A 16150-nucleotide genomic window follows, 5' to 3' on the forward strand; every position below is an offset into this window, starting at 1 on the left:
CAAGAAAATTGACAACATCTACGCCCACAACAAATTGTGTTCTACTCGCGCAAGAAGAACTACGCATAGACCTAGCTCAGATACCACTGTTGGGGAACGTAGCAGAAAACAAAAATTTTCCTACGGTTTCACCAAGATCCATCTATGAGTTCATCTAGCAATGAGTGATTGGATGCATCTACATACCTTTGTAGATCGCGAGCGGAAGCGTTCAAAGAATGGGGATGATGTAGTCGAACACGACGTGATCCAAATCACCGGAGATCCTAGCATCGAACGGACGGCACCTCCGCGTTCAACACACGTACGGTCAACGTAACGTCTCCTTCTTCTTGATCCAGCAAGGGGAGAGGAGAGGTTGAGGAAGATGGCTCCAGCAGCAGCACGACGGCGTGGTGGTGATGGAGCTGCAGTACTCCGGCAGGGCTTCGCTAAGCACTATGGAGGAGGAGGATGTGTTGGAGAGGGAGAAGGAGGCAACCAAAGGCATAGATCAAAAGCCCTCCTTCCCCCACTATATATAGGAGGGCCAAGGGGGGGAGACGTCCCTAGGAGATCCAATCTCCTAGGGGGGCGGCGGCCAAGGGAGGTTTCCCTCCCCCCCCCCAAGGCACCTAGGGGTGCCTTCCACTAGTGGGACTCCTCCCCTTTGGAAGCCCTAGGCGCATGGGCCTATTGGGGCTGGTGCCCTCGGCCCATGTAGGCCAAGGCGCACCCCCTACAGCCCATGTGGCCCCCCGGGGCAGGTGGCCCCACCCGGTGGGCCCCCGGGACCCTTCCGGTGGTCCCGGTACAATACCGATAACCCCGAAACTTGTCCCGATGGCCGAAATAGCACTTCCTATATATAATTATTTACCTCCGGACCATTCCGGAACTCCTCGTGACGTCCGGGATCTCATCCGAGACTCCGAAAAACATTCGGGTTACTGCATATACATATCCCTACAACCCTAGCGTCACCGAACCTTAAGTGTGTAGACCCTACGGGTTCGGGAGATATGTAGACATGACCGAGATGACTCTCCGGTCAATAACCAACAGCGGGATCTGGATACCCATGTTTGCTCCCACATACTCCACGATGATCTCATCGGATGAACCACGATGTCGAGGATTCAAGCAACCCCGTATGCAATTCCCTTTGTCAATCGGTATGTTACTTGCCCGAGATTCGATCGTCAGTATCCCAATACCTCGTTCAATCTCGCTACCGGCAAGTCACTTTACTCGTACCGTAATGCATGATCCCATGACCAGACACTTGGTCACTTTGAGCTCATTATGATGATGCATTACCGAGTGGGCCCAGTGATACCTCTTCGTCATACGGAGTGACAAATCCCAGTCTTGATCCGTGTCAACCCAACAGACACTTTCGGAGATACCTGTAGTGCACCTTTATAGTCACCCAGTTACGTTGTGATGTTTGGTACACCCAAAGCACTCCTACAGTATCCGGGAGTTACACGATCTCATGGTCAAAGGAAAAGATACTTGACATTGGAAAAGCTCTAGCAAACGAACTACACGATCTTGCGCTATGCTTAGGATTGGGTCTTGTCCATCACATCATTCTCCTAATGATGTGATCCCGTTATCAATGACATCCAATGTCCATAGCCAGGAAACCATGACTATCTGTTGATCAACGAGCTAGTCAACTAGAGGCTTACTAGGGACATATTATGGTCTATGTATTCACATGTGTATTACGATTTCCAGATAATACAGTTATAGCATGAATAAAGACAATTATCATGAACAAAGAAATATAATAATAATACTTTTATTATTGCCTCTAGGGCATATTTCCAACACCTCCATCAAGTGGACAACTAGTACACGTGTCAAATTACCACATGGGCTGCCTTTTCGTATAGAAATGAGCTCCACCATGTACCCGCGCGGGTGTGGTTGGGAAAGAGATGGGAGTACGTGCGCCGTGTGTGCACCTCTTCTCTTCGTGCATGTCCCCCACCTACGTGGGTGTGTGTGAGAGAGATACAAACCTAGACAGATGGTGTGTGCGTTCGTGAGTGTTTTTTGTTTTGGGGGTGGTGACTTCGTGAATGTATTTGTGGGAATGTGTGTCGATGACATCTCAAACAAAATTTTGCAAGCAATGTGTGTGAAATAGAGGTGTATCCATATCATATAGAGAGGGTCAGAGGGGGCGATACACGAGAAGAGAGGGAGGGGTCATAGATATTGATAGAGTCGAAGAGAGGATCAAGTGGGTGGGTGCGAGATGGATGAAGAGAGCCATCGAGATTGTGTGTGTGCAAGTCAAAGATATAGGATGACTGACCTACCAGAACGTCAGAGGGCACAAGGCAAGTTTGTGTGTGGCAGGGAGACATGACTAGAGCGCTCGATGTATCGGTGTGTGGGGGTGGGGGAGGGGGAGGCAGAGGTAGAGGCCTAACTAGAGAGGTAGAACAACTCGTATATGTGTTGAGAAGGAGAGACCCAGCTATGTGTTGAGGGAGATCGGTCGACGTCCATACATAACTGAAGGACGGGAAATAGGTTGGGACAGAGAGAGAGAGAGAGAGAGGAGAGAGAGAGGGAGGGAGAAGGGTAGAGTGTTGGATGGGTGATGGAGTTGCTTCTCGAAGATGGTGGGAGAGGCCTACTAGACAAACTGAGGGTAGAACTGCAATATTATTAATGAGAGTGGGGATGTGTTTCTGTGTGTGCCTATGCGTGATAGATCTATCGGGATGCATGCATGGATGATGAAGGGGAACCATGTGTTTGCTAAGCAAACCTAACTAGATCGGTAGATCAATTGTTATTTGTCGGAGGAAGGGAGAGACATAACTAATGAGGTAGATCGACCGACGTGTGGGGGGGAACGAGTTATAAGGACCTAGCTAGCTATATATAGCGGGAGATCGGTCGGTGTACATCCATTTGTTAGAGGAAAATAAGGCCCAGTGAGACGGATAGACAGAGAGAATGGAGCTAGGAGGTGGTGCGAGAGGCCGAGCTACTAGCTAGGTAGGGAGAGGAGTGTGTGGTTGTGAGATCGATGAAAAGAGGGGCGAGAGTTTACACATGTGTGGGACCATATGAGAGACACGAGGCATGGGCACAGAAAGGAGGGGATGGAAGGTGAGTGTGTACGTATGTTGTAGGCACATGCTGGAGAGGTTTATCGGTCGGTGTGTGTCGGAAAGGAGTTGTGGAGACTGTGGGAGAATGACCTAAAGAAAAAAATGAATGTGCGCGATGGATAGAATGCTGAGGGAGGGGGAGGGCGTGTGCATGCACGAGGGAAAGTTAGTGCTAGCTACAAAGGTGAGAGGATTGTGTGGGTGTAAGAGACTAACAAAGATCATAATTTGATATGAAAGTGGATTCATATATTTGAATAGGAGATCATAGTGTTATAAACATATGCATGCATGAATATAGCGGTGATACGCGTGTTGTGGTTTTGCACCTGTTATACCATAATGTGATAATGCATGGCATTTGCAACTCACAGCTAAATGTCGAACAATCTAAACCATACTATATATCAAACAATCTCACATTTTATTTGAATTTGTGATAATGTGTGGCGTTTGCAGCTTACAACTAAATATCGAACAATCTAAAAAATACTATATATCAAACAATCTCACATTTTATTTGAATTTGTGGTAATGTGTGGTGTTTGCAACTCACATCTAAATACTTGTAGGCGTAGGGGGCGGGGCACCATACATAAACACATTATACATATGAGACATGGTTTAGATTATGAAGATCTAGCTAGAGCTTAAAATGTACTGTGATTTGAAATCAACATAAAGTGGATTCAAAAAATAGAGTTCGAGTTCATATAGTACACATAGTTCATATCTAACTCGAGAGTGATCATGTGGTGTGCTGTGAAGATAATACACAAACAATGGTTTAACTTGACAATAATGATGATTGTAGATCTTATTAAAATAGAGAAATGAATTCAAATGGTTTGACTTCACAACAATCATTATTGTAGATCTTATTCAAATAGAGAAACGAATTCAAATTTAGTTCATATTGAAGCGGTAGTATATATGTTTGGAATTCTAAAACATTCATTTGAGTAGCAGGTTGCATGCATTATACACGTAGAGAAATATTTTAATTGAACATAACATGAATTGGAAGTTTTGAATGACATTTGTAGTGCCAATTGATTTGGTACAGTACATAGGACTAGACTCTCTTGTGTGCTGCAAATTGATTTCTTTTTGTTTATTCGTCAATGAAAGTGCAACTTGATTTGCTATAGTACATGTTGGGCTTGTACGGAAATTTCAACCCGCACCTTGTTACCCCAAAATATTTAAGATATATCTTTGTCTCGTTGTGCTCCGACAACTCCCTCCATCTCAACCCGCACCTTACTATTCCAAAATTACAATGCGCACGAAAACTACCACCTCTTGTGAAATCCCGACATGCGAAATGCCCGTGATACCCCTGAACCGAAAGAAACACCTAGCTCAAATCGGTGGGGGTACTTCCATAACTTACCCCCACATTTCAGACAAGCGCGTCCCTAAGCCATGGTTCCCCACTCCCATCCCATCCGCCCACCCATTTGTACACCGAGGCCGTAAAAACCCATGAAGCCCCACACCCTCCTCTGTCCGCCACCCAACCGGAGCCTCTTCCCCGACGACGTCGTCCACAGCAACACCACGACGTCCCTCATCCACCGTACTGGATGAGGATCCGTTGTCAATCTTGTCGTCCCGCCGGTTCAGCCACCCCATCCTCCACCTCCAAGGAGTTGCCCCAATGTTCCCCTCATCTTTCGCGCCACCTCCATTCCCACATCGTCGTCTTCACATGCACCACCGGAAGAGCATCATCATCATCATTTCCTCGGACGAAGCTGAGGCCTAATTGGTGCCACCAAAGAGGTTGTACACTAATCGCCGCCTTTTCTTCTTGATTCGATCTCACGGTGTTGCCAGCGCTCGGTCCCGAGCCGACAATGCGCGGCTCCATCGACGGCGGTGGCGGTGGCCACTTCCTCGACGACGTCGCTCCCTCGGCGGCGACGTCCACATCAGTAGGAGCTGCTGCTGCTTTAGCTCTCACTCGCGCTGCTACTCTGATCTTGATCTAGTTCCCCTGCTTGGTCTGCTCTTTCTATTGCTCTTGCTCGCGCTGCTGCTCTCACTCTTGCTCTTACTTGCGATGCTGCTCCAATTTAGCTACCCTTTGGTCAATTGAATCGACTTTTGGGTTAGTCAATTTTCAGGGGGTGGGGGGCTCGCCAGAGTTAAGGAAGAACCAGCCGCAGCGGGGAGGGGGGCTCGCCGGAGAGCTACCCCACTATCTATCTTAAGGTTCATGGTGGGGGCGGTGGTCGCCGGCGGTGGTGGGGCAGTGGCGTGGGGATCGCCGGAGAAAAAGCTTGGCACGGGGGGGCCTAGAGGGATGGCCGGGGCGGCAGCGGACCAGCGGTGGGGAGTGGTTTCGAGGCAGGTGGGGCGGCGCAGCACCGGCCACGGGCGTCGGAGGGCGACGGTTTGGTCGGTGGTGGCTGGCGGCTCAGGGGGTGGAGGTTGAATTTGAACTGCAGGCCCTTGATTTTGTATCCAACGGCTGGAAAATCGACTGACCAGAGATGAAAAATTCAGTCGACCAGCTCTCGCATTAGCTGATGCCTGCCTGCTGCTACTGGTTTTCTCCTACTAGCTAGTGCGTTTAGTTTCGACAGTAAAATTCAGTTTCGAAAGCAAAATTCACTTTTGACAGTTAAGTACAGTTTCAATAGTTAAATTCAGTTTCGACGGTTAAGTTCAGAGATGAGCGGCTGATGTATTTTACATCTAGCACTTTGTGGTTATGTATTTTACGTCATCTACTGGAGATGCTATTAGAATTCCACTCAGGTTAATGTAGTATCTCCTGTCCCGTCGTACAACTCACCGGAGTTGCTCCAACGATGAAACCCTCCATCACAATGGAGTGAAAGTGCAACTATCCCTGGGTGGTTTTGGTAATTCCTAACAACATATAGCTCATTGAGATAATACTATTTCAAGATAAATATTTCAGGAAAGCTCAATGATTGGCATGGCATGGATTAGAAATGTGGACCCCTCAAAATTCTAAGGACAAAAGATTGGCTCAAGCTCAAGCTCAAGCTCAAGACTCTACATTTTACTTTTAGTGATCCAAGATCACATTGAGTCCATAGGGAAAGCCAATGCTATTAAAAGGGGGTGAGGTGTTGCTTAATGGGTTACTTGCTCAAAATGCTTAGTGATATGCTCCAAAATCCTCAATCACTTTCCCATATCCACATATGTCCCAAACCAAAAGTCAAACTCGGCCCCACCGAAAATTTCCATCTGGCGCCACCGAGTTCAGTTGACATAGCCACTGCCACTAAACCCTAGTCACTTTGGTCCCACCGATAGGGATCTCGGTCTCACCGAGATGGGATTGCAAACTCTCGGTTTTCCTTCGTAATGTTTCGGTCTAACCGATATGAGCGATCGGTCCCACCGAGTTCGCAATGCAAATTCTCTGTTTCCCCTTCGTAATGTTTCGGTCCAACAGAGATGAGCGAATCGGTCCCGTCGAGTTTGCCTGACCAACTCTCTGTTTGCTTATTACCAAAATCGATCCCACCGAGTTTGTGTAAGTGGTCTCACTGGGATTATGTTATGCCCTAACCCTAATGAAATCGGTCCCACCGAAAATCCTAACAGTCACATTTTGAACTAAATCGGTCTGACCGAGTTTTCTGATTCGGTCCCACCGAGTTTGGTAAATTGTGTGTAACAGTTAGATTTTGTGTGGAGGCTATATATACCCCTCCACCCACTCTTCATTCGAGCAAAGAGCCATCAGAACATGCCTACACTTCCATCATACATTTTCTGAGAGAGAACCACCTACATTTGTGTTGAGGTCAAGATATTCCACTCCAAGCACATAAATCTTAATCTCTAGCGTTCCCCAAGTTGCTTTCCACTCAAATCATCTTTCCACCAAATCCAATCCTATGAGAGAGAGTTGAGTGTTGGGGAGACTATCATTTAAAGCACAAGAGCAAGGATTTCATCATCAACACACCATCTATTACCCTTTGGAGAGTGGTGTCTCCTAGATTGGTTAGGTGTCACTTGGGAGCCTCCGTCAAGATTGTGGAGTTGAACCAAGGAGTTTGTACGGGTAAGGAAATCGCCTACTTCATGAAGATCTACCCTAGTGAGGCAAGTCCTTCGCGGGTGATGGCCATGGTGGGATAGACAAGGTTGCTTCTTCATGGACCCTTTGTGGGTGGAGCCCTCCGTGGACTCGCGGAACCATTACCCTTCGTGGGTTGAAGTCTCCATCAATGTGGATGTACGATAGCGCCACCTATCGGAACCACGCCAAAAATCTCTGTGTTTACATTGTGTTTGCTCCCTCCAAACTCCTCCCTTTACCTTCATCTGCAATGTTTTGCATTCCGCTACTATACTCTTAGACTTGCATGTGTAGGTTGATTACTTGACTTGTGCTAAGTTGTTAAAATCTGCCAAGACTTAAAATTGGGAAAAGGCTAGATTTTTATTTGGTCAAGTAGTCAAATCACCCCCCTCTAGACATACTTTCAATCCTACAAGTGGTATCAGAGCTTTGGTCTCCATTTGCCTTGATTTCCATAGCTTTTGGTGATCATAGCCTTGGTTTCACAACCTAGGAGAGTATGGCGTCTAGCGAGGGAAATTACCACCGTAGAGGTCCTTACTTTGATGGTACAAATTTTGCTAATTGGAAGCATAAGATGAAAATGCATATTCTTGGACATAACCCCTCCATTTGGGTTATTGTGTGTATTGGTTTGCAAGGTGAATTCTTTGATGGGAGAGAACCGAACCGTGAAGCTAGCGCGGAAGGGTTGAAGATGCTACAATACAATGCTCAAGCTTGTGATATTCTCTTCAACGGATTGTTCCCCGACGAATTCAACAAAATCAGTCGTCTTGAGAATGCAAAGGAAATTTGGGATGCTTTGATTGATATGCATGAAGGTAACGACTCCACCAAGGAATCCAAACTAGATGTGCTTTGACAAGTTCAAAATGAAGGATGGTGAAGGTGTCGATGAAATGTACTCTAGGCTTTCTCTCATCACAAATGAGATTGATGGCTTAGGAAGTGAAGAGATGACCGATAGATTCATCGTCAAGAAGATCCTAAGAGCCTTGGATGGAAAATATGATACCGTGTGCACATTGATCCAAATGATGCCCAATTGCAAAGATCTCAAACCAATGGAAGTCATTGGAAGAATTGTTGCTCATGAGATGTCACTCAAGGATAAGGAAGACTTCACAACAACTCAAGTGGTGCTTACAAAGCCTCATGTGATGCTCCCACATCATCAAGTGAGAAACAAGCCTTCAATGAATAATTGAGCTTAATGGTGAAGAATTTCAACAAGTTCTACAAGAGTAGAAGCAAGGAAAGAAGTTCCAAGTCAAGTTCCTACAATGAAAAAAGATCTTCAAGTCGTGAACGAAATTGCTACAATTGTGGAACACCCGGACACTACTCCAATGAGTGTACGGCTCCCTACAAAAGAAGAGAAGATTCTCCCAAAAGAAGAAGTAGAAGAGAAGAATCACCACCAAGAGAGAGAAGGAGGGGAGATGATCGTTATGAACGAAGAACATCACGGAGAAGCGAGGATTTAGAAAGGAAGGACAAATCATCAAGGAGCTACACAAAACGAAGACATCAAGCTCACATTGGTGAATGGGTATCCGGCTCCGACTCTGACGATCACTCCGAGAGCAGTTATCACTCCGATTCCGAATATACTCAAGATGAAGGTGTTGCCGGTCAAGCACTTGTTTCAACCAACTCCCACGACATATTTGAGTCACCAAATGAAGGAATTGGAAGATGCTTCATGGCTAAAGGCCCAAAGGTATCACACCCTGAGTATGTTGATTTCAATAGTGATGAAGATGACTTGCTAGGTGATGATGATTTACTTGTTGACAATTCTAGTGATGAAAACTATGATGAACTTGCTATTAATCATGCTAATCAAGATAAAACGAATGACGATGATAAGAAGGAGATTGAGCGTCTAACTAAAGAACTAAACACTCTTAAGTTAGCTCATGAAACTACCTTGGAAAATCATCGAGAGCTTTTAAAGACTCATGAGAAGTTACGCTTTGAAAATCTCAACCTTGAGCAAGAGCATGGGTTCTTAAAAGCGATCAATGATGATCTTCGCAAGAAAAGTTCTTCTTACATTGCCAAGAGTTTACTCTTATCTACGTACATGCCACAAGTTAAATCTAGCAACAAGAGTAAGAAAGATTATTCTTCTAGTAGTAACAATAATCATGCTGAACCCAATGATGTTGCTTCTAGTAGTTCTCTTGATTCCACTAATGATTCTCTTAGCCAAGTTACACTTGAGCAAGAAAATAGCTTATTGAAGGGAATTATAGAGAAAGGTGTTTACAAGAGCCTTGCCAGGAGTAAGCAATTTGAGGAAATTGTACGCAAGCAAGGAAGACACCGGAAGAATCAAGGTGTTGGTTTTGAATGAAAGTTCAATGCCAATGGAGTTGAGTGGGAAGAAGATCAATACCCAAAGAAGAAATTTGTTTCTCAACAAGAGAAGTATGATCCTACTTATTTCCAAGGAACACAAGCTCAAGATGATCTTCCACCAGAAGACCAGAAGCAAAAAGGCAAGGACAAGCTTCAAGAGGAGATTGATGCATTTGACGAAGCTCCCAAAGCCTTGGTCAAGTGGGTTCCCAAGACTACATCAAGTACAACTACAACTCCAAGGATTCCCATCAAGATGGTGTGGATCCTGAAGAAAAAGAACTAGAGAGTTCTTGAGGGTGACTCTGCCAACATATACTTCACTCATATCATTTTAGCGAGGAAAAGTGCAAACAACTTCCACATCTTGCACTAGTTCAAGGAGTCACAAACCCTATTGTTGGTAAGACAGGGGACAAGGTAACCTAATGCTTTCATGGACATCATCCTATGTGAACATCACTCTATGTCTATGGATATCCTTGTTTGTTCCTTGTGGGACTAACCCGTGTAGGTATTGAAAGTGCAACTCACTCTAATGAATTGCTCCAAATGATCTACATCAACATTGAGCATCTACATCTTCAACACCTACATGAAGTCATCATCAACAAAACCCAAGGTTAGTTCATCCTTCTTAGGGGGGATATCACATCTAGGGGGAGTTTTACTCTAATTAATTGAGCTAAAGCAACTCTAATGGTGTGAAAACAACAATTCTTTATGTAAAAGTGGCAACCCCACTTGTGCTTAAACAATGAGTATGACCTACGAACAAATGTTCTCATTTGACTCCTCAGTCAATATACTCATATATAGATGACCTAGTCATCGCAAATTGCCTCATAGACACTAGAGTGATTGTGCATGCTTTGCCACATATTTCATTTGCCATCTTATTGTGTGAGCATGTTGGTTGCATGTTTTACTCATTCGAGGACATCTATTTGTTGCTTTGATTGTTTGGCTTTTTCTCTTTTGCCAAATGGATGGACAAGAGTGCCTAAGAACCTCCTCTAGCTATCTATGATTTTCTCGTCTCAAACTCTATTCATGCTACATCACAAAGTTTGATCAAGTCAGATTCGAACCACTCTGTGTAAGGAGCACTCGGAGTCCCCGATTCGTCATAGACTTAAACTTCCAAAACCTCTTTGTGCATTTAGGTATGAATGATTCATCCACTTCGGTCACACCGAGTTCACTAAGTTGATCTAGGTTTTCAATCTCGGTGCAACCGATTTGAACTTTTCGCTCAAACAGAGTTAGAGTAACCGCTCGTGATTCTGCATCTTGGTGCCATCGAGTTGTTCCACTCGGTCACACTGACAGGGTCAAGATATATATACTCACGGGTTGAATTTTGGGAATTTCTCCAAAACTCGTCACCCCGTGCGTGTCCTGCTCTGCCTCCTTGGGTCTCCGGATCATCCCCTCGCCGCCAGCGACCTGCCGCCGCTGGTCTCCGTCGCCGTCAACAAAAATCTGCCCCACCATTGTCACCGTAGCGAACCCCCGCCGAACTAGGGTATGGGTTCGACCTTTTGTGCTATTGTTTTACCTCTGATTCATAGCACATTGTTTTGCCATGATCCTTACCACATATGCAAACACACTATCCATTGAAAACACCCTTTAGGTTAAATTCGATTTGAAAATTTAGGGTTAGGTCTCCGGCGAACTCATCTCGAACCAACCGAGTTGTAGAAATCGGTCTCACCGATTTGGCTTAGGCCATAGCACATGCATTTTTGGTCTGACCAAAAATTGCAAATCGGTGTGGTCGAGTTCGATTCTTTGTGAAACCCTGGCAGTCTCGGTGCCACCAAACTGTAACTCGGTCTGACCGAGTTCACTAGTTTAGGTTCCAAAAGCTGCTTCGGTATCACCGAGTTTACTAATTGGTAGCTCCGAAATGCTTTCTGTGGAGAACTAAAACTAAGTTTTTAAGTCATCTGTTTTGCAAAATCTCTGCACTTTGTGATGCTCATCCACTCTACCCCATCTACATCTATCACAGGGTCTGCTGTTAGTAAGTTTGCAAAGATGTATGATCAGAGTGATAGTCAGAACAGGTCTGAGGAACATGTGCAGCTGAGTGAGGGTTCAGATCCCTCAAACACTTTGATGATGGCAGCAGGAGCACTCCAAGTAACTTGCCAAAGGTAGCCACTAGAACAAGGAAGAAGAGAACCTCATATTCAGAGGATGAGGACTATGTGGCTACGGAGGAGGAAGTAAGCTCCAAAAAGAAGGTGCTGAAAAAGGAGTATGGCACAGCTGCTACAGTTAAGCCAGGGATGAATAAGAAGGCTCCAGCAAGAAGGATTCCTATGTCTAAGGCCAGAGCCTCCACTCAATAGACAATGGAGTCCACTCTTGAACCCAAAGAAGGTGGAGAATGAAAGAAGAGGAAGGAGAGGATCAAGAAGACCATTGCCAGAGTCATTGGCAAGCCCTCCATGATGAGAGATCGCTCTGAAGATGAAGAACAAGAAGAGGATACTCCAGCACCCAAAGCTCCGAAAGCTCAAGCTCAGAAGCCCACTAAGCCCAAGAGGAACACCAGAAGTATTCCTGCTGAAGAGAAGAACAAGGCCCAAGTGCCTGAAGATGAAGAAGAGGATGATGAATCCCATGTGTTGAGAAAGTTGAAACCCAAGATCCCAGACAACAATGATACTCATCCAGTGGCTGAAGACATGCACATCAGAAAAGATGCTGGACTGAGATTGTGGAGACAGTCTAATCCCTATGCTATGAGGAGAAGGACTGCAATTGACTACAGGTTCCACACAAAAGAACAGCAAGACTTCTATGAAACTATTTTTTCTTGACAAGAAGCCCATTGTGTGTGACATGAGATGGGTTGATTGGGAATTCATCAAGGAGAATGCAGGTCACTTCCCAGGAGTTTATGACAGCTTCAAAGCATGTGGAGTAGATGAGTTTGTTGGACAGAAGCTCACAAAATGGAATGATGAGATGATCATGCAGTTTTACTCCGCTGCTCACTTTTACCCAGATGGGAAGATCATTTGGATGTTAGAAGGTACTAGGTACCAGTCCACTGTTGAAGAATGGGACAAGCTGATAAATGCCCCAGAGGAACATGAGGATGACTTGTATGTGTATGCCAAGAAGAAGAAAGACCACAACTCTATGGCAAACATGTACAAGGAGATCCCAGATAAAGCTTTGGAGACTCACAAGCTTGGATCTGTACATTTCTTGTTGTCTGGTCTGCCTACCATCAACTGGATCCTTAGGCACACATTGCTACCCAAGTCAGGAGATCACAAGAGGATCAGAGGGCATTCCATCAACCTGCTATAGCTTTTTGATGTCCCTCAGAAGTTCAAGGTCATGAGTCTGATTGTAGAGACAATCAAGAGGACTGTCACTGACCAGAACAGAAGCTATGGGTATGCTCCACACATTCAGGAGCTCATCAACTCCAAGGTGGGCACAGGAACATATCTGTTCGATAAGGAGTGTCTACCCTTATATCCTGATTTTGAAGACAACACTGTAGTGATGAATGAGGAGGAACCATCATCAGCTCAAGCACAGGAGAAGAGAGCCAAAGCAAAGGCTAAGAAAGTTGTCAAGATGCCAAGTGTTGAAGAGGCATATCAAGTTTTCCTGAAGAGCAAGCAAGATCAACTTGCATATCTGATCCAGTCTACACTGAGGATTGAGAAGGGCTTGGCCACCCTGACTCAAAACCAGGAGAGCTTGGAGAGGATCGTAGAAACCAAATTTATGATCTTGATCTGAAGGTAACTGAGATTCAAACAGCAGTTGAGAAGCTCCAGGAGGAAGCAGAAGAGAAGAGAGGGAAGGAAACTACTGATGCATTTCAGCAAGTGCCTAGAGGAAAGAAGTCTGCTGCAGTGCATGTACCTGATACAAGAGCAACAACGTCAGCACCAGCAGCCACAGCCTCCGTACCACCTCCAGCAGCCACTCCACCAGCTCCAACTACATCAACGGATGCCTTCGTCCTTGGAGTTCTCTCTGAAGGAAATATGCCCTAGAGGCAATAATAAAGTTGTTATTTATATTTCCTTATATCATGATAAATGTTTATTATTCATGCTAGAATTGTATTAACCAGAAACTTAGTACATGTGTGAATACATAAACAAACAGAGTGTCACTAGTATGCCTCTACTTGGCTAGCTCGTTAATCAAAGATGGTTAAGTTTCCTAGCCATGGACAAAGAGTTGTTAATTGATAAGCGGGATCACGTCATTAGAGAATGATGTGATTGACTTGACCCATCCATTAGCTTACGCGAGACTAGTTCTACAGACGTGCTTTGCACACAGGTGGTGGGTGTCTTTTTCTCCAACTTTAGTTGAATCGGATTCAATGAACATGGTTCTTTCTGAAGATCAAAAAGCAATCACTATACCGCGTTGTGGTTTTTGATGCGTAGGTAAGAATGGGTCTTGCTCAGCCCGTAGCAGCCATGTAAAACTTGCAACAACAAAGTAGAGGACGTCTAACTTCTTTTTGCAGGGCTTATTGTGATGTGATATGGTCAAGACGTGATGAGATATAAGTTGTTGTATGAGATGATCATGTTTTGTTGAAGTTATCGGCAACTGGCAGAAGCCTTATGGTTGTCTCTTTATTGCATAAGATGCAAGCGCCAAATAATTGCTTTACTTTATCGCTATGTGATAGCAATAGTTGCAAGAGCAATAGTTAGCGAGACAATCATGTGACGACACATTGATAGAGATCGAGATGATGGAGATCATGGTGTCATGTCGGTGACGATAGAGCTCATGACGGTACTTTGGAGATGGAGATCAAAGGTGCAAGATGATCATGGCCATATCATGTCACATATTTTAATTGCATATTATGTTTATCCTTTATGCATATTATTTTGTTTAGTTCGGCGGTAGCATTATAAGATGATCTCTCACTAAATTTCAAGGTATAAGTGTTCTCCCTGAGTATGCACCGTTGTGACAGTTCGTCGTGCCGAGACACCACGTGATGATCGGGTGTGATAAGCTCTACGTTCACATATAACGGGTGCAAGCCAGTTTTGCACACGCAGAATACTCGGGTTAAACTTGACGAGCCTAGCATATGCAGATATGGCCTCAGAACACTGAGACCGAAAAGTCGAGCATGAACCATATAGTAGATATGATCAACATAGTGATGTTCACCATTGAAAACTACTCCACTCTCACGTGATGATCGGACATGGTTTAGTTGATATGGATCACGTGATCACTTAGATGATTAGAGGGATTTCTATCTAAGTGGGAGTTCTTAAGTAATATGATTAATGGAACTTTAATTTATCATGAACTTAGTCCTGGTAGTATTTGCATAACTATGTTGTAGATTAATGCTTGCGATGTAGCTCCCCATTTATTTTTGATATGTTCCTAGAGAAAAAACTTATGTTGAAAAATGATAGTAGCAATGATGCGGATTGGACCCGTAATCTAAGGATTTTCCTTGTTGCTGCACATAAGAATTATGTCCTTGATGCACCGCTAGGTGACATAACTATTGCAGGAGAAAATGCAGACGTTATGAACGTCTGACAAAGCTCGGTATGATGACTACTTGATAGTTTAGTGCACCGTGATTTACGGCTTAGAAAGTGCATCGTGATTTACGGCTTAGAACCGGGACTTCAAAAATGTTTTGAACACCACGGAACATATAAGATGTTCCAAGATCTAAAATTTGTATTTTAGATTCATGCCCGAGTCAAGAGGTATGAGACTTCTGACAAGTACTTTGCCTACAAGATGGAGGAGAATAGCTCAACCAGTGAGCATGTACTCAGATTGTCTGAGTACTACAATCACTTGAATCAAGTGGGAGTTAATCTTCCAGATAAAATAGTGATTGACACAGTTCTCTAGTCACTATCACCAAGTTACTGGAACTTCGTGATGAACTATAATATGCAAGGGATGACGAAAACGATTCCCGAGCTCTTCGTGATGCTAAAATCGACAAACGTAGAAATCAAGAAAAGCATCAAATGTTGATGGTTGACAAGACCACTAGTTTCAAGTAAAAGGGAAAGGGAAAGAAAGGGAACTTCAAGAAGAATGGCAAGCAAGTTGCCACTCCCATGAAGAAGCCCAAAGCTAGACCCAAGCTTGGAACTGAGTGCTTCTAGTGCAAAGGAAATGGTCACTGGAAGTGGAACTGCCCTAGATACTTGGCGGATAAGAAGGATGACAAAGTGAAAAAAAGTATATTTGATATACATGTTATTGATGTGTACTTTACTAGTGTTTATAGCAACCCCTCAGTATTTGATACTGGTTCAGTTGCTAAGAGTAGTAACTCGAAACAGGAGTAGCAAAATAAAGAGAGACAAGTTAAGGGCGAGGTGGCGATGTGAGTTGGAAGTGATTCCAAGCTTGATAAGATCACCATCGCACACTCCCTTTACCTTTGGGATTAGTGTTGAACCTAAAATAAATGTTATTTGGTGTTTGCGTTGAGCATAAATATGATTGGATCATGTTTATTGCAATACGGTTATTCATTTTAAGTCAAATAATAATTGTTGTTCTA

Source organism: Triticum aestivum, chromosome 6A (genome assembly GCF_018294505.1).
Source record: "Triticum aestivum cultivar Chinese Spring chromosome 6A, IWGSC CS RefSeq v2.1, whole genome shotgun sequence".
NCBI classification, from domain to species: Eukaryota; Viridiplantae; Streptophyta; class Magnoliopsida; order Poales; family Poaceae; genus Triticum; species Triticum aestivum.